We start from the raw sequence: 18756 nt of genomic DNA, 5'->3' as shown, positions 1-18756 counted from the left end.
CAGGAAAATTAAAGAAATGAATTGCATAAAAATATAAAAGAAACCAAATGTAGTAAAGAAATCCTGAGCTTTCTTTTATTATCTTCTGGAGCATATGGCCGGATAAAAAAAACTTTATTGTTACTTGACCTCCCACAAATTCTGAATCATTTGGTTCAATTTCTAAGAAAGTTACAAGGCTTTGGGGGACACATAGAAAAGGAAAGAAGAAGAAAGAAAAACTGATGTTAAGTTGGAGTTAGTCAAGTTATGGTTTTTTTTTTTCATTTTTTATTAAGGGTAAATTGGGTTTTTGTTTTGAGGATGATGTGTTCAGTTTAAATCCCTTAGATTAAATTTTAGTGAGGTGTCATGTGGAGAACGAAAGTAAAACAGATCATGGCAGAGAAAATCATCTCAAAGGATCTGAATCCATTACAAATAAGTTTTTCGGAATTGATAAATGTTGAATTAATTATTTTAGAAAAACACGTTAGAATTGCTATATAATAAATTGAGGCAATCAGTCAAATATTCCAAGTAGAAACAACAACGTGATTAGACAAGGTCATACTCCCACATCGTGAAACATTAAGGCCCCATTTGGTTCATGGGAAGGAGACTTGAGGATGAGAAATCAATTACTTTCCCATGTTTGGTAAGTCTAGGCATGGGAAATCGTTGCCTGACCCATGGGAAAGTAAAAGGGAAAGTGAAACCATCCTCCCAACTTGGATTTTGTTTTCCCTCCTCATGGGAAAGTGAGAAAATGAGCCAATATTGAATAAATATTTTTCATGACCATTTTGTCCCAATATATCATTAAATACATTCTTTTTTTATTTGATTTAATATGGGTATAATTCAAAATTTATACAAACTTTGTTTTCCATTCCTACTCAAAACGAACATGGGAAAGGAAATAAAGTGATATCTCCCGGTCACTTTCCCAGCATTACCAAACATGGAAATGAATCTTCCATTTCCCATCCCTTGGGAAATGACATGGGAAATGATTTGTCCTCAAATTCGTTCCATGAACCAAACAGGGTCTAAAAGATTAATAAGCTGTCATTCCATGCGCCACAATTATACTATAAAAGAGGCAGTGATCAATTCCCTCAAATGTTTATAATATCCAATACACTCCCCTCGTCAGCTTCTACTTTTAATAAATTGTGTTTTGGGTATGATTGTGCTATACTTTAATCAAAAAAACAAAAGACAAAGAAAAAACTAGTACGTATTGTAAAAATAAAATAATCAAAGTATGAAAAGTACTACTGAATATTGGGAGTACAAAAGACAAAGAAAAAACTGGCACCATGTAATTTATCTAACAAGTCATCAATCATCGGCAATGGATACCAATTCTTGATGTTTGGAAGCATTTTGGCTTACTTACATTGATTATTTCTGATAGAGACAGTCAATTCTTAGGCCATTTCTGGAGGTCGTTATGAGGAATGATGGATACTAGATTGAAAGGAAGCATTGCATTTCATCCATAGACCGATGGCCAAACGGAGGTCCTAAACTGAAAATATGGTACACTTGTTGAGGAGTTACAATTCTAAGCATCCGAAGACTTGGGATGAAAGTCTCCCTTACTTATAGTTTTCTTTTAACCGAGCAATTCATGGCTCTACACTCAAATCTCCATTTGAGGTTTGTTTGGGTTATTTACCCTAAAGTCATTTTTATTTAGCATTCATTATAAATGACCAGCCATTAAGTGGCAAAGAAGAAGAAGAAGATGTTTGAGCACATAAATTTATCGAACAAGTCAGAAACATTTGTACTGAAGTAGAGGCACAACTGCAACGTTCTCAACAACAATATAAATCTCCCCATGATAAGCATCGTGTCCCATATAACTTGAAAGAAGGTGACCTAGTATGGTTACACCTTGGAAAGGAGCGGCTAACCGGAGAAGGCAAGAAACTCAAACCTATTTGTTATGCACCATTCAAGATCATCAAATAATGCTTTTCAGCTTGAATTACCACCATACATGCATATGTACTAGGTCATCAATGCCAAGAATCTGAAGCTCTTTGAACCATCTCTACATGATAATGATCCCGAAGAAGACACTCATCTCCCATCAATTGATTTTAAAGGAGGACTGCATCTTGGAGAGGAAAGTTAACGAGGCATGACATGGAAAGTATTAGTATATTCACATTGGCAGAAAAGGTTAGCTTCCCAACAAATCAATGTGGTATACTCAGGACAAGGCAACAACAGAGTTTCCTCATCTCAAGTTAGCTTGGTCGGTCAAGTATGAGAGAGCCATGATCCAGAAGGGTCTACCAACAAAAATAAACATAATATAATATAATTATAATTAATTATATTTATAACATCTCATATCGACTAACGGAGAGGGGGTGATGTGCCTTATATATACATGCCCACCTCCATCTAGCATGAGACCTTTTGGGAGCTCATTGGTTCAAGTTAGGGGAACTCTGAAGTTAAACTAGTTTGGGCTAAAACAATCTCAAGATGGGTGACTCACTGGGAAGTTGCTCGAGAGTTCCAAAAATAAAACTATGAGGGCAAAGGGGGCCCAAAGTGGACAATATTGTGATACGGTGGAGCCGATCCAGAATGTGATATAATGGTATCAGAGCCACTCTGCCATGTGGTGCGAGTGTGTCAACGAGAACGTCTGGTCCCTAAGAAGGGTGGATAGTAACATCCCACATCGACAAACAGAGAGAGGGTGATGTGCCTTATATGTACATGCTCACCTCCATCTAGCACGAGGCCACATCACCCTATTTATCTAGCACGAGGCCTTTTGGGAGCTCACTGGCTTCGGAGTTAGGGGAACTCTGAAGTTAAGCGAATTTGGGCTAGAGCAATCCCACCTCCATTTAGCACGAGGCCACATCACCCTATTTATCTAGCACGAGGCCTTTTGGGAGCTCACTGGCTTCGGAGTTAGGGAACTCCGAGTTAAGCAAATTTGGGCTAGCGCAATCTCAGGATGGGTGAACCACGAGAAGTTGCTAGTGAGTTCCCGAAACAAAGCCAAAAGGGCAATGGGGATCCAAAGAGGGCAATATCGTGCTACTGGCGGAGCCGATCCGGGATGTGATAGAATGGTTTGAGCCACTCTGCCGTGTGGTGCGATTGTGCCGATGAGGACGTCGAGCCTCTAAGGGGAGTGGACTGTAACATTCCACATCAACCAACAAAGAGGGGGTGATGTGTCATATATGTACATGCCCACCTCCATCTAGCACTAGGCCTTTTGGGAGTTCACTAGTTTTGGAGTCAGGGAAACTCAGAAGTTAAGCGAATTTGAGCTAGAGCAATCCTAGGATGGTTGACCCACTAGGAAGTTGCTCATGAATTCCTAGAAACAAAATCGTAAAGGAAAGGGGGCCCAAAGCGGATAATATCGTGTTACGATGGAGCCGATTCGAGATGTGACAAAAATTGTAACATCCCACATCAACCAATGGAAAGGGGGTGGTGTGCCTTATATGTACATGTCCACCTCTATCTAGCACAAGGCCTTTTGAGAGCTCACTGGCTTCAAAGTCAGGGGAACTCAGAAGTTAAGCGAGTTTGGGCTAGAGCAATCCCAGGATGGGTTGCCCATTAGGAAGTTGCTTGTGAGTTCCAGAAACAACCGTGAGGGCACCGTTGGTCGATGTGGGATGTTACAATCCACCCTACTTAGGGCCTCGACGTCCTCGTCAACACACTTGCACCATACAGCAGAGTGGCTCTAATACCATTATGTTATATCTCAGATTGGCTCCACCGTAGCACTATATTGTCCACTTTGGGCCCCCCACGTGCCCTCATGGTTTTGTTTCTAGGAACTCACAAGTAACTTCCTCAATGGGTCACCCATCCTAGGATTGCTCTAGCTCAAACTCGCTTAACTTCAGAGTTTTCCTGACTCTGAAGCCAGTGAGCTCCCAAAAGGCCTCATGCTAGATAGAGGTGGGCATGCACATATAAAGCACATCACCCTCTCTCTGTTGGTCGATATGGGATATTACAATATTATATTATAGTATTAAATTATTTAAAACCATAAATAAAAAAAATGTTTATAATGAATTGTTATAAACCATAAAAAGTTAATGGTTTTGAATGAGTTTGATATTTTAGGCCATTCATTCTTTACAGCTTAAAATAATTTACTATTTTAGTTTAGTTAATTTTAGCAACCAAACCTTGTATAAATATGTAAGTTATTCATTGAAATGAATCAAGAATCTGAAAGCAAAACTCAAAGCAGTTCCTTAGCTCATTCCTTTTGTTTCTTTAATTGTCTTAAAATTCCTCTCATTTCCTTATTCTTATAAACTAGGAATTCATAGTTTTATCAGCTAGAAGTTTTGGATCAGTTGTTGACTTGTTGAGAGGTTCTCTTTATTAGGGAATTTTAATGGTATTTTTTTTCCTTGTTTATGTTTGAGTTAGGTTTAGTGTTTTTATTTTTGTTTTTGCTAATTCATGGTTTGATCTTGTTTTTGAGATTTTTCTACTAGTGTTTTAGTGTTTCTTGGTATCTAATTGATTGCAATTTATGATTTCTTGATGTTTTTGTTATTGTTTACTTTATTCATATTTACATTGTTTTGTTATGGAGTAGTTGTTGAATGTAGATATTTTTTTTTTTAGTTTGTTTTGTTACTGTTTCAGTTATGTTTTTCTTAGATTGTACATTAATCATTGTTTTTGAGGTGGTTTTGGTGGTGTCTTGGTGGTATATTTTGTTAGGGAATGATAATGGCATCGTAGTTTCTATTTTTTAATTGAGTTTTTATTTTTATTTTTTATGTAACAATTATAGTTATATTTTTGTTAGATTGTAGATTGATCATTGTTTTTTAAGTAGTTCTTGTTTATTTTTTTGTATTAAAGTTCTGGTAGTGTCTTAGCGTTGCAAATATGTTTGGTATGAAATATAAATTGCATCGTAGTTTCTGTTTTTAACTGTCGGTAGGGTTTTGCCATTCAATGCTTAGGGATTCTAAATCTTGGAGACTAAACAGTTAGCAACACATGAAATTTAAACATTAAAGAACAACTAATTATATAATCTGAAGGAGGGTAGATTCGGTGACTGCAATGCAGTGTGTAAATTTCACTACACCAAAAATTCATATCCATAACACTTCAAAAACGCTATCAAAAGTATATAATAGTGTTATAGAAAGGGATCTGGATCCTCTGCTATGATTTTCTCTGCTATGATCTACTTTACTTTTGTTTTCCATACAACACCTCGTTAAAATTTAATCTAAGAGACTTAAAAATTGACACATCATCTTCAAACAAAAACCCAATTTATTCCTAATTAAAAAATTAAAAAAAAACCCCTAATCCAACCAATGGCAAAGTTAACATCATGTCCACTTTCTTCTCTTCTTCTTGTCTCACGTCTTTTTTTTTTGAGTCAATCCATGTCTCACGTCCTGTTTTTTTTTTCTTTTTCCTTCTTCATGTCTCTGCCACAAAATCTTATCTCTCACACCAAGCTTTCCTTTCTCCAAAACCTCTGCAATCACAATCCCTTTTTTTTCCCCTATCAAAAGAAAAATCACGTTTCAAGAGAGAATGTGTTTTTGTACATTTGTATTTCTATTATTGTAGGTGGTAGGATTTTCGCGTTCCTGGGCTTTATGGTGAAGTGGTAGCCTTCTCCGAATTCCAGCAGCCAAATTTGTGATGAGGCTTCCAAATCTAATGCCTTTTGTAATTTTTCGGATAGTTGAGACAATTATTCATTTTTAAAAGAAGAGAGAAAAATTTTAAAAGAAGCAAAAATGGACAAAAATGCCCTCATTTATTTTTAGATTTCCTAAAGAATCCAATACATTTGCATGTCTTTGATTTGAAAGTTGAGTGGTTTTTTTGTCTTTTTTGAAAAAGCTTTGGCTTTTTCCAAAAGTGAAATTTTTTTTATGTCTAAAACCTAAAAAACCTTTCAATTAATCTTTTTTTTTTTGACAACTCTCTTACCATCTTAATAAACAGTTTTTTTTTTTTTTTTTTTAAGTAAGTTATTTTTTTGAAAGAAAATGTCTGCTTTTTAAAACAGAGGAAACGTCTATAATATATTGCTCTTCTCTATTTTTATTATTTTTTAATGGTCATGAAGATAAACATTTAGAACATCCAAGACAAAAGGCTTAGAGGAGAGCCAAAACCTGTACAAACAAGAAGCAAAGACCAAAAAAAATAACTGACTTTAAAATAAAAATAAAAAACTTTTTATTAAAATAGTAAGAAAGTTGTCCAAAAAAAAAAAAAATCAATTGAATAGGGTAAACTTGGAAAGCAAAAGTTAGCTTGTATAATGCATTAATGACATTGTTTTAAGTGTAATGACAATGACACATGTCGTGAGGAAAAAGGAGAAGGTCCAAAGGAAAATGTTAGAGAGAAGGTTGCTAGCATTCTCAAAAAAAAAAAAAGGACAAGACGTGGAGGGTGTGAGACAGGAAGAAGAAACAAAAAAGGATGTTAACTTTGTCGTTTGTTGGATTAGGGTTTTTTTTTTTTTTTTAAAAAAAAATTTATAAAAAAAAGTAGGAGTAAATTGGGTTTTTGTTTGAAGGATGATGTGACAATTTTTAAATTCCTTAGATTAAATTTTAATGAGGTGTCGTATGGAAAACAAAAATACAGCAGATCGTAGCAGAGAAAATCAAAACAAAGGATTCGGATCCTATAGAAAGCACTGTGTCTGCCGACGCTATTGAAAGCATTCTCTTTTCATAGTGTTTTTGACAGGCTATCAAAGACTCTTTATAGCGGTGTTTTTAATGCTATTGTATACTTTTCAGTAGCATGTTTTCATTCCCATAGGAAAGCATTCTCCTTTCATAGTGTTTTTGACAGGCTATTAAAGGCTCTTTATAGCGGTGTTTTTAATGCTATTGTATACTTTTTCAGTAGCATGTTTTCATTCCCATTGTTTCCTATGATAGCGTTTCAATATAAGCTTTTCCATTGCATTTGTTTAATATATCTCTTCCATCTTTTAATTTGGCTGAAAGACACAACACTATATTAAGCACCACAAGAATGGAAACGATCAGGGATGTGATAGAATGGTATCAGAGCCACTTTACCGTGTGGTGCCAGTGTGTCGACGAGAACGTCTGGTCCCTAAGAAGGGTAGATAGTAACATTCCACATCGACGAACGAAGAGAGGGTGATGTGCCTTATATGTACATGCCCACCTCCATCTAGCACGAGGCCACATCACCCCCATCTATCTAGCACGAGGCCTTTTGGGAACTCACTGGCTTCAGAGTTCAGAGGAACTCCGAAGTTAAGTGAATTTGGGCTAGAGCAATCCCATGATGGGTGACCTACTGGGAAGTTGCTTATGAGTTCCCAGAAACAAAGCCGAAAGGGCAATGAGGGATCCAAAGGGGACAATATCGTGCCATGGCGGAGCCGATCCGGGATGTGATAGAATGGTTTCAGAGCCACTCTGCCGTGTGGTGTGATTGTGCCGATGAGGACGTCGAGCCCCTAAGGGGGGTGGATTGTAACATTCCACATCAACCAACAAAGAGGGGGTGATGTGCCATATATGTACATACCCACCTCCATCTAGCACTAGGCCTTTTGGGAGCTCACTAGTTTTGGAGTTAAGGAAACTCAGAAGTTAAGCGAATTTGAGCTAGAGCAATCCCAAGATGGGTGATCCACTGGGAAGTTGCTCGTGAATTCCTATAAACAAAATCGTAAGGGCAAGGGGGCCCAAAGCGGATAATATCGTGCTACGATGGAGCCGATTCGAGATGTGACAAAAATTGTAACATCCCACATCAACCAACGGAGAGGGGGTGGTGTGCCTTATATGTACATGCCCACCTCTATCTAGCACAAGGCCTTTTGGGAGCTCATTGGCTTCGGAGTCAGGGGAACTCCGAAGTTAAGCGAGTTTGGGCTAGAGCAATCCCAGGATGGGTGATCCATTGGGAAGTTGCTTGTGAGTTCCCAAAAACAAAACCGTGAGGGTACCGTTGGTCGATGTGGGATGTTACAATCCACCCCACTTAGGGCCCCGACGTTCTCGTCAGCACACTTGCACCATATGGCAGAGTGGCTCTGATACCATTATGTTATATCTCGGACCGGCTCCACCGTAGCACTATATTGTCCACTTTGGGCTCCCCACGTGCCCTCATGGTTTTGTTTCTAGGAACTCACAAGTAACTTCCCAATGAGTCATCCATCCTAGGATTGCTCTAGCCCAAACTCGCTTAACTTCAGAGTTCTCCTGACTCTGAAGCCAGTGAACTCCCAAAAGGCCTCGTGCTAGATGGAGGTGGGCATGCACATATAAAGCACATCACCCTCTCTCTGTTGGTCGATATGAGATATTACAATATTATATTATAGTATTAAATTATTTAAAACCATAAATAAAAAAAGGTTTATAATGAATTGTTATAAACCATAAAAAGTTACTGGTTTTGAATGAGTTTGAGATTTTAGGCCATTCATTCTTTATAGCTTAAAATAATTTACTATTTTAGTTTAGTTAATTTTAGCAACCAAACCTTGTATAAATATGTAAGTTATTCATTGAAATGAATCAAGCAATTCTAAAAGCAAAACTCAAAGCAGTTCCTTAGCTCATTCCTTTTGTTTCTTTAATTGTTTTAAAATTCCTCTCATTCCCTTATTCCTATAAACTAGGAATTCATAGTTTTATCAGCTAGAAGTTTTGGATCAGTTGTTGACTTGTTGAGAGGTTCTCTTTATTAGGGAATTTTAATGGTATTTTTTTTCCTTGTTTATGTTTGAGTTAGGATTAGTGTTTTTATTTTTGTTTTTGCTAATTCATGGCTTGATCTTGTTTTTGAGATTTTTCTACTAGTGTTTTAGTGTTTCCTGGTATCTAATTGATTGCAGTTTATGATTTCTTGATGTTTTTGCTATTGTTTACTTTATTCATATTTACATTGTTTTGTTATGGAGCAGTTGTTGAATGTATATAATTTTTTTTAATTTGATTTTTTTTTTTTTAGTTTGTTTTGTTACTGTTTCAGTTATGTTTTTCTTAGATTGTACATTAATCATTGTTTTTGAGGTGGTTTTGGTGGTGTCTTATTCTTGGTGGTATATTTTGTTAGGGAATGATAATGGCATCGTAGTTCTATTTTTTAATTGAGTTTTTATTTTTATTTTTTATGTAACAATTATAGTTATATTTTTGTTAGATTGTAGATTGATCATTGTTTTTTAAGTAGTTCTAATAGTGTTTATTTTTTTGTGTTAAAGTTCTGGTAGTGTCTTAGCGTTGCAAATATGTTTGGTATGATTTATACAAATTTATAAATAAACCCAATTCTAGACATGTATTTATAAAAAAAACCCAAGCACTATTTAAACATAGAAACACACCCAAAATCAACCCCAAAGTCAACTTTTTGGGTGTGTTTATAAATGGATTTTGAGTGTGTGTAATGATGGGTTTTGGGTGTGTTTATATGTTTAAATAGTGCTTGGGTTTTTTTATAATTTCAACCCCCATTTTGGGTGTTTTAGTAAAACTCCCAAATATAAATTGCATCGTAATTTCTGTTTTTAACTGTGGGTAGGGTTTTGCCATTCAATGCTTAGGGATTCTAAATGTTGGGGACTAAACAGTTAGCAACACATGAAATTTAAACATTAAAGAACAACAAATTATATAATCTGAAGGAGGGTAAATTCGGTGACTGCAATGCAGTGTGTAAATGTCACTACACCAAAAATTCATATCCATAACACTTCAAAAACGCTATCAAAAGTATATAATAGCGTTATAGAAAGGGATCTGGATCCTCTGCTCTGATTTTCTCTGCTATGATCTACTTCTGTTCTCTATACAGCACCTCATTAAAATTTAATCTAAGAGACTTAAAAATTGACACATCATCTTCAAACAAAAACCCAACTTACTCCTAATTAAAAAATTAAAAAAACCCCTAATCCAACTAACGGCAAAGTTAACATCATGTCCACTTTCTTCTCTTCCTTATTCTTGTCTCACGTCTTTTTTTTTGTTTTTGTTTTTTTTTTGAGTCAATCCCTGTCTCACGTCCTGTTCTTTTTTTTTTTTTTTCCTTCTTCATGTCTCTGCCACAAAATCTTATCTCCCACACCAAGCTTTCCTTTCTCCAAAACCTCTGCAATCACAATCCCTTTTTTTTCCCCTATCAAAAGAAAAATCATGTTTCAAGAGAGAATGTGTTTTTGTACATTTGTATTTCTATTATTGTAGGTGGTAGGATTTTCGCGTTCCTGGGCTTTATGGTGAAGTGGTAGCCTTCTCCGAATTCCAGCAGCCAAATTTGTGATGAGGCTTCCAAATCTAATGCCTTTTGTTTTTTTGACAACTCTCTTACCATCTTAATAAACAGTTTTTATTTTTATTTTTTATAAGTAAGTTATTTTTTTGAAAGAAAATGTCTGCTTTTTAAAACAGAGGAAACGTCTATAATATATTGCTCTACTCTATTTTTATTATTTTTGAATGGTCATGAAGATAAACATTTAGAACAACCCAAGACAAAAGGCTTAGAGGAGAGCCAAAACCTGTACAAACAAGAAGCGAAGACCAAAAAAAATAACTGACTTTAAAATAAAAAATAAAAAACTTTTTATTAAAATGGTAAGAAAGTTGTCAAAAAAAAAAAAAGATCAATTGAATATGGTAAACTTGGAAAGGAAAAGTTAGCTTGTATAATGCATTAATGACATTGTTTTAAGTGTAATGAGAATGACACATGTCGTGAGGAAAAAAGAGAAAGTTAGAGAGAAGGTTGCTAGCATTCTAAAAAAAAAAAAAAAGGACAAGACGTGGAGGGTGTGAGACAGGAAGAAGAAACAAAAAAGGATGTTAACTTTGTCGTTTGTTGGATTAGGTTTTTTTTTTTTTTTTTAAAAAAAGTTTATAAAAAAAAGTAGGAGTAAATTGGGTTTTTGTTTGAAGGATGATGTGACCATTTTTAAATTTCTTAGATTAAATTTTAATGAGGTGTCGTATGAAAAACAAAAATAAAGCAGATCGTAGCAGAGAAAATCAAAACAAAGGATTCGGATCCTATAGAAAGCACTGTGTCTGCCGACGCTATTGAAAGCATTCTCTTTTCATAGTGTTTTTGACAGGCTATTAAAGACTCTTTATAGCGGTGTTTTTAATGCTATTGTATACTTTTTTAGTACCATGTTTTGATTCCCATAGGAAAGCATTCTCCTTTCATAGTGTTTTTGACAGGCTATTAAAGGCTCTTTATAGCGGTGTTTTTAATGCTATTGTATACTTTTTCAGTACCATGTTTTCATTCCCATTGTTTCCTATGATAGCGTTTCAATATAAGCTTTTCCATTGCATTTGTTTAATATATCTCTTCCATCTTTTAATTTGGCTGAAAGACACAACACTATATTAAGCACCACAAGAATGGAAACGCACATCTTCTACTATATAAGTTGCTGCCAATATTTTTCCATCATGAGATAAACTAAGTACATCGTAGTGAACAGGAGCACCATCCAAATCAAGTGGAATTGGAAACAACTTTAGAGTTTTTGGGGTAGGAAATACATAACTGCTGACACACAATACGTAACTGTATTTTCCTTTTCATTTTAGGATTACACTTATTACCTTCTAATGTGGATAAAATAATCTTCTATGCTCTTGCGCTTCATCTTCTTCAAGTATTGTATTTCCTCAACTACAACAACATATATTAGTTAAAAGGGTTAGTTACATTTTTGGTAACTGAGATTTGGCTCAAAATCAAATTTGGTTGCCGTAATTTCAATTTTTCCGATTTGGTCATTGTAATTGTAGTTGTTAACAAATCAAGTCAAATGTCTCAATTCTGTCAATTTCATTAATTAAAAAATATTTAATATTAAGTTAAAAATAATTAACTTCAATATAAAATTTAAGTATAATATATTTGAAAGAAAATTAATAAGATTAAAACTTAAATTTAAAAAAATTACCAACATATATATATATATAATATCGAATGGTGAGTGACCATAATTTCTTGGACTCCTGTGGTCCAATAGATCGGAACTAATATATATCCATCATCACTATTGAAATGAAATGAATAGTTGGTAGACCAATATTATACTGGAGCAAAAGTTGGGTAACCATTTCGGTTAAAAATTCTATTTTATTTGAGTATGTAAAAAAACATGTAAGAAGATACAACAATTGATCTAAAGCTATTGAACTATACTACTACAAGTTAAAATGCAGTTCAATTCAATATATGTAAAAATGGTTCAACAACCTTTATTTTTTATTTTTTGGTAAATACCATGAGATGCCCCCATACCCGAAGGGTGGGATTAATTCCCACTTGGAGTACAGCTTGCCCCTAGCCAGAAGTGCTTCCAACGGATTTTCAACCTCTATCATTGAGGCATCAGGTACCTCATCAGGTGGAGGTAAAAGTTTACCAACCGCACCACACCTTGTGGTTGTTTAACAACCATTTTGAATGCTCTGAAAGACAAGAAAAAATACAAAAGGGCTATCTTTATTAGACAATGAAAAGCAAGTGGTAGAGCAGTTTCAATAAATGAGGTGCGTTCCATCAAGAATGATGCGCTGAGCCTCCATACCTGAAGCTTAGTGAGAAAATATATTAGAAACTACAAAGGTTTGGAGTGTTAGGCAGGGCCTTACAAAGATGTCGGTGAACGTGAGAGTGAGGGAGTCAATGGTGGTGAAGCCAGAAGAGGAAACGCCAAAACGGGCACTGTGGATATCAGACTTGGATATCGTGATTTCGGCAACTTACCTTGGAAGAGATGATGAAGCGAGAACATCCATCACATTTGTATACCAAGAAACACCGTGAATTGTTTCCGAAATGGTTTTTGGAATACGTAAGTTATAAGTGCTTTGTATTTGATATATATATATATTGTATTATTTAATGTTATCAAACTAACATGTGAATGTTTTTGTATAATATTATGTGAATAAGTTGAAATCATCGAATTCACCCTCTTACAGTGAAGAGTTATATAACCTTGCGTTCGGCCCGATTCACGCTGAATTGTTCTCAGGTTGCTATGTTAACGACTTCAAGTTTTGGGGGACTACACGAGATGACAAGTTGTGTACGCAAAATAGCGATGTCCATGTCCCAGGTGGAGGCGAAAGTACGGATATTGATTTTTATGGCAAACTCACAACTGTCGTGCAATTGCTTTACAAAGACCGATACCAACTAATCATGTTTAAGTGTCGATGGTTTGATACAAACCCAAATAGGCAGGGAAGTGTTAAAATTGATTGTGGCTTACTATTAGTGAACATTAACAGAACTTGGTATGATGACGACTCTTACATTTTGACAAACATGGCAAAACAGATTGTGTATTTAAATGACCCTAAAGCAGGGAGCAGTGGGAAAGTTGCTGCGGATGGATTAGAGGAACGTGTATGCATGGAAATATGCGAAACACGAGAACAAATGTTATACAAGAGATCTTCCGCAAGTTCTAGTCACCCCATGCAATTTATTTCCATGGCAATCACAAATTAAAATGATGCACACAAAATTGGCAATCACAAACAAATAACTTCGAGATACAAATGACATTTATTGACTCAAGAACCTTTGAATTTTTTTTGTTTCATATGCTTAAGTTCAAGGTAACATTGTAATTTTTATCAATTATTTCAATCGAAATACCGCATGTCAATTACAATTGACCTCGGTGATCTTCTACGCATAGGAGATACAAGTGGAAGAAACAACTTTCTAGTGGGTATTTTCCTTTTCATTTTAGGATAATACGAACCTTCTAATGTGGATAAAATAACGCTTCATCTTCTTCAAGTCTTGTTAAAATGAGGACTGGGATTTGGGATTGAGAGCTATTAACAAATCCGTCAACATTAACAAATCAAGTCTAAGTCTGAATTTGTCAATTTCATTAATTAAAAAATATTTAATATAGTTAAAAATAATTAACTTCAATATAACATTTGTATAATAATGAAGAAAATTAATAAGATTAAAACTTATTAATATGCCCCTATCATTCTATTGAAATGAAAGAATATGATGTTTCAATAAATGAGGGTGCGTTCCATCAAGAATGATGCGCTGAGCCTCCATACTTGAAGCTTATGAGAAAATATATTAGCAAAGGTTTGGAGTGTTAGGAGGGCGTTGCAAAAGATGTCGGTGAACGTGAGAGTGAGGGAGTCAGTGGTGGTGTGGAGGAAACGCCAAAACAAATTGGAATCGGATGAAATTTGTTTACTTTACAGGAGGCCAAACGTCAAAACGGCGCACAATTTCGAAACAACCGTGTCTTGGATGGTAGTGTAAGGCCCTCGTGCCCTTCTACCCGTGGCCGGCCGCCTTGAACGATGACGTATCGAGATCGATTGCAATGCAGAGGGAGTGCTGTTTGTTGTGGCGGAGACTGCCTCGGTCCTCGATGATTTCGGGGACTTTGCGCCGACTCTTGAGTTCCGGAAGCTCATTCCTGCTGTTGATTATTCCGCTGGGATATCTTCTTATCCCCTCTTGGTCGTACAGGTATTCAGAGAAAGAGAGGAGACATTTTTTCACTCCCTAATTTCACAAGAGTTGAAATCTTTTTACCATATATCTTCGTTTTGAATGTAGTTGATTTTAAATTATTTTGTTCCTAAATTATTTTAAATTAAGCTCAAGTTATCGTCTTCCTGTTATATCTGAGTGGATGCATTTTCTTTTTGGTGGATTAGAGAATAGTTTTACCTCACTATACAATTCGAAGTGCTCACCCTTTCTTTTATTTCTCTTGCTCATAATATCATCCGGGACAATTCTTGAACCTGATATGACTTAAACTTACCAAAGTATGGTTCTGGTTTTACTCTGTTTATGCATCAGGTCGCATACTTCAAATGTGGTGGAGTGTCACTTGGCGTTGGCCTGGAACATCGTGTAGCAGATGGCCTTTCTGGTCTCCACTTTGTAAATACATGGTCTGATATCGCTCGAGGTCTTGACCTTACAATTCCACCATTCATCGACAGGACATTACTTCGTGCCCGAGACCCACCACAGCCTGCATTCGATCACATTGAATACCAACCTGATCCACCCATAAAAACCGGTACAAAATCTGTAGGTGATGAGAGCGCAACGGTATCCATTTTTAGATTGACACGGGAGCAGCTCAACATCTTGAAAGCCAAGTCTAAGGAAGATGGGAACACAATCAACTATACCACATATGAGATGTTGGCAGGTCATGTTTGGAGATGTGCATCCGTGGCACGTGAACTTCCTGATGATCAAGAGTCCAAACTACATATTGCAGTTGATGGAAGGTCCAGACTGCAACCCCCCTCCCTCCTGGTTTCTTTGGCAATGTGATTTTTTCAAGCGCACCGATTGCTGCAGCAGGGGATCTCAAATCAAAACCAACATGGTATGCTGCAAGTCGTATTCATGATGCTGTTGTGCGTATGGACAACGATTATCTTAGATCAGCGCTGGACTATCTTGAACTTCAGCCTGACCTGTTACCCCTTGTTCGCGGAGCTCGTACTTTTAGGTGCCCGAGACTTGCAATAACTAATTGGTCTAGGCTGCCGATCTATGATGCTGATTTCGGTTGGGGTCGACCTACTTTTATGGGGCCTGGTGGAATTGGATATGAGGGGTTGGCTTTTGTGTTACCAAGTGCAACAAATGATGGAAGTTTATCAGTGGTCATTTCTCTGCAATCTCAACGTATGAAATCATTCTCCAAGTTGTTGTATGAGATATAAGGAAATGAAATGCGTCGAATGGGCTCTGTGTGTCCTCTGAGTTCAAGTGTGTCCTCTTTTCACGTCCTTTTTTCATAATTCGTTGAACACACTTTGGGCTTCTGTGTGTGTCCTCTGAGTTCTGGGACTTTTCAAGTGATCGGAAAGCAGCCGTTTTTGAAAAGTTCAAGTGGTCGTCTGGTTAATCTATATTAGAGTGTGTGTTTTAGAAACAACCTAGTACTGAATAAGATTCTCAGAGTATCTGTAAAAGCTTTGTTTATTGCTGTGGAGGACTTCTTTTTCGGAGTACCTGTAGTTTACTGTGATTCTCAATAAGATTTTCTTTCTCCATGAAACAAAAACATACTGAATTACTTTGATTGCATAAAGGTTAGTGCCTTCGGTAAACCTGCACTTAGGTTTTACTTTCAGAAATTTTTGTTTAATGCAAAGAGCATTTGTAGCGTTTTTATTTCTCACTGTGAAAAAAGGAAGAGTAAATAATCATACTACAGTCAAAACCTTTTAAAAGAGGTTCCACGTGGTTTTGTCAGGCTCATGGAATATTTGATATTATCATAAAGAAGATGTCCCATCTAGTGGTTGGTCTGATATTAAAATTTGGAGACCCATCGACCAAAAACTGATACATGGCTGAGTTAAGTGCAACTTGTTTGGTACGGAGCTGATATTATCATAAAGGAGAGGTCCCCTCTAATGTTCCAGGTTATGTCAGTTATTAAAATTTGGAGAAGAGGTCACATCGACCAAAGACAGTTTCAAATAGGGGTGGGCTCGGTTTGGTTTGATTCAATTATGAGGCCAAATCGTGCGCCGAACCATAAACTTCGGTTTGGAGAAAATCCAAACCGTGCGCCAAACCAATGAGGTGGGAAACCGATCATCTCGGTTAACTGGTTACCTCGGTTTGGTGCAAAACCTACTTGAAAACATGTAGACTCTAAAATTCATTCAAACTCAACGATTCATTCAAAACCTACTTGAAATTCATTCACCATTCACATCACAACATATTCAAATTCATTCATTCATTCAATCCCTTCAATTCAATTATTCATTCATTCAATCCTTTCAATTAAAACTAAAACTAAAACATATGCATCGTTCATCATTCACATCCATCCAAAGTTTCAAAGTAAACCATATTCACCATTTACAAATTACATCCATCATTCACCTTTGAAGTACAAAGTTTACAAATTACATCCATCATTCATCTTTGAAGTGCAAAATACAAAGTTTACAAATTATATCCATCATTCACCTTTGAAGTACAAAATACAAAGTTTACAAATTACATCCATCGTTCACCTTTGAAGTACAAAATACAAAGTTTATAAACCTATCTTTGTAAGTGCAAAAAGTTTTTGGCAAAAGATAGGTTTGTCCCATTGACTAACCTATCTTTTGCCAAAAACCTACTTCAATCTCCAAAAACCTCCAACTTTAAAATATTTAAGTGAGCTCATCAAAAAAGGCTTCCACATCTAAATTTCCTACTGTCCAGCCCTTTTCATTAACAAACCTATCTTGTTATGTTCAAAAACCTGCTTCAATCTCATCAAAAAAGAGCTCCAACTCTAAAATATTTAAGTGAGCTCATCAAAAAAGGCTTCCACATCTAAACTTCCTACTGTCCAGCCCTTTTAAGTAACAAGCCTATCTTGTTATGTTCAAAAACCTATGTCAATATCATCAAAAAAGAGCTCCAATATAAAATATTTAAGTGAGCTCCAATATAAACCTACTTACAAACTGTCCAGCCCCTTTACAAACCAATTCTTCATGCTTTCTTTAATTTTTTGCAGTAAGCATCAGTGGCCAATGGCCATTTGTTCATTTCCATTCCGTTGCAAAGTTTGAATATCTACAAGAATAGAGAACATGTAAGAAAAATTCAAATATACAAAGTTAAAACAGAAAAAATAAATAAATAAATAAAAACATAACAGCAGTGGAGTGCCTGATTCCATTTTCTCCAAAGCTTGATAAAACTCAAGCTCATCTTCACTTGGCTGCTTGTTGAAGTCAAAAGCCACTTGGCTTAGCCAATCCTTAGTGCAAACAAGGGCCTCAACAATTTTAGGAGTCAAAGACGCCCTAAAAGGATCCACAACCCTTTTTCCCATACTAAACGCAGCTTCCGAAGGCACACTTGAAATAGGGACAGCAAACACATCCCTTGTAATCTTAGATAGAATTGGAAATCTTGGAGAGTTCTCTCTCCACCAATCTAGCAAATCAAAGTCTGCTATTTATGGATCTTGAGCTGCCTCTAATAAATACTTGTCCACCTCATTCTTAATTTGAACCACGGCTCTATCTTTTCTTGTTCTCGCAAATTTTTTAAGTTTTGGGTCATTGCATTCAACTCTTACCTCCCCTCCACTTTCTACATTAGCCTCAGCAGTAGATTGGGCAGCTGCTGGTTCCTCTTCCTTATAGGCCTCATATATCCGCATTAAGAGATCCTTCTCCCCTTCTACCATCAAAGTAACCTTCAAAACATCACTTTCTAACTCATCAAAGTTGTATTGGATATAGTCCATTTTGTAACGGGGATCAAGCACCATCGCCACAATCAAAACTTGGTTTACTTCTTCAATATTACCCCAATACTTATCAAACTTCTTTTTCATTGAAGTTGCAACTTTTTTAAAAAAATGTCTTCATTACAATCATTGCATTCAACTCATCAACAATAGAAAGCATCTCATTGAAGGGGATATTGGAAGTAACCTTCTTATATGCACTAAATTTTAAGGTAGCCTCGTAAAATCCTTTCAAGAACTTCACAAAAGCTCTTGCATACTCCCAATCCATAGCGGTTGGAGGCTTAAACTTTTGTTTAGTGTAGATTTCCCCTTCTTGAACCTTTCTTTTCTTCTTTTTTGAAATACCATCATCAAGATCACCGCCACTTTGATGAAAGTAAGATGCATAATCTGCTGCCTCCTCTTCCAACCTA

At 36.1% G+C, this 18756-nt stretch overlaps 1 pseudogene across 1 annotated transcript; it reads left to right on the top strand.

Annotated features, from left to right (window-relative positions):
• The first annotated feature begins 12687 nt into the window (after nt 1-12687).
• Nucleotides 12688-16129, top strand: LOC148917842 (shikimate O-hydroxycinnamoyltransferase-like; annotated as a pseudogene). Its single transcript, XR_016126104.1, has 4 exons — nt 12688-12780; nt 13378-13446; nt 14395-14559; nt 14899-16129. The product of XR_016126104.1 is annotated as a shikimate O-hydroxycinnamoyltransferase-like (transcript).
• Nucleotides 16130-18756: the final 2627 nt, after the last annotated feature.

The sequence above is a fragment of the Prunus mume genome, linkage group LG4 (assembly GCF_029339155.1).
Source record: "Prunus mume cultivar Tortuosa linkage group LG4, ASM2933915v1, whole genome shotgun sequence".
NCBI classification, from domain to species: domain Eukaryota; kingdom Viridiplantae; phylum Streptophyta; class Magnoliopsida; order Rosales; family Rosaceae; genus Prunus; species Prunus mume.
Note: the sequence above shows the minus strand (reverse complement) of the source record. Positions and strands in the feature narration are given on the sequence as shown.